General features: G+C 57.7%; 1 protein-coding gene across 1 annotated transcript in view; it reads left to right on the plus strand.

Annotated features, from left to right (window-relative positions):
* The window catches only part of HYOU1 (hypoxia up-regulated 1), a gene marked incomplete at both ends in the record, with an annotated part of 5,506 nt that overhangs the window by 4,487 nt on the left and 442 nt on the right, over window positions 1-577 (plus strand). The gene's annotated exons all lie outside the window — the stretch shown is intronic.

Raw genomic sequence — 577 nt, forward strand, 5'->3', positions numbered from 1 at the left:
GGAAGGTGGTGGGCGGGTGGGCAGCGGGTGTACGACACCTCAGTGTAGTTACCGCGTTCCCGTCCCTCTGCCTTGAGCGAAAGGGAGCCGGCGGAGAGAAGAGAAGCATTCGGTGTGGGGTTACACGATGCTCCTCTGGTTCTCAGGGACCACTGGGGCAGTCGGGGTGTGGCAGGGTCCTTCTCCCTCCGCCCTCTGCTCGGGGTGTTTTCTGCAAGGGGGCAGACGGCGTTTCCTGGGGGGGCTCCTCAGTGCCTGTCTCTGCTGGTGCCTCCCTCATGAGGAACACAAGCCACCAGCTGTGTGCTGGGTGTCAGAGCCAGATGCTAACAGTTGTGTCCTCTATCAAGAAATAGATTGAGCTGTTGGTGAGAGAGGTTTGTGGCTTAGAGGGACCCAGGGAAAAAAAAAAATCTCTTGGGACACGTAAGACTTGTGTTTTTCTGAGCTTTTAAAGGTGCTCAGGTCTGAGTGCCCTGGTCCTTTTAACTGGAGACTGCTGGTGTCAGCAGCTCCCTGCCGGTCCCCTGGAGGAGTGACAGGAGTGAGAGGAGACCTTGCTCGCAGTCACAGCTCC

Source organism: Buceros rhinoceros, unplaced genomic scaffold, assembly GCF_000710305.1.
Source record: "Buceros rhinoceros silvestris isolate BGI_N320 unplaced genomic scaffold, ASM71030v1 scaffold24769, whole genome shotgun sequence".
In the NCBI taxonomy this organism is placed as follows: domain Eukaryota; kingdom Metazoa; phylum Chordata; class Aves; order Bucerotiformes; family Bucerotidae; genus Buceros; species Buceros rhinoceros.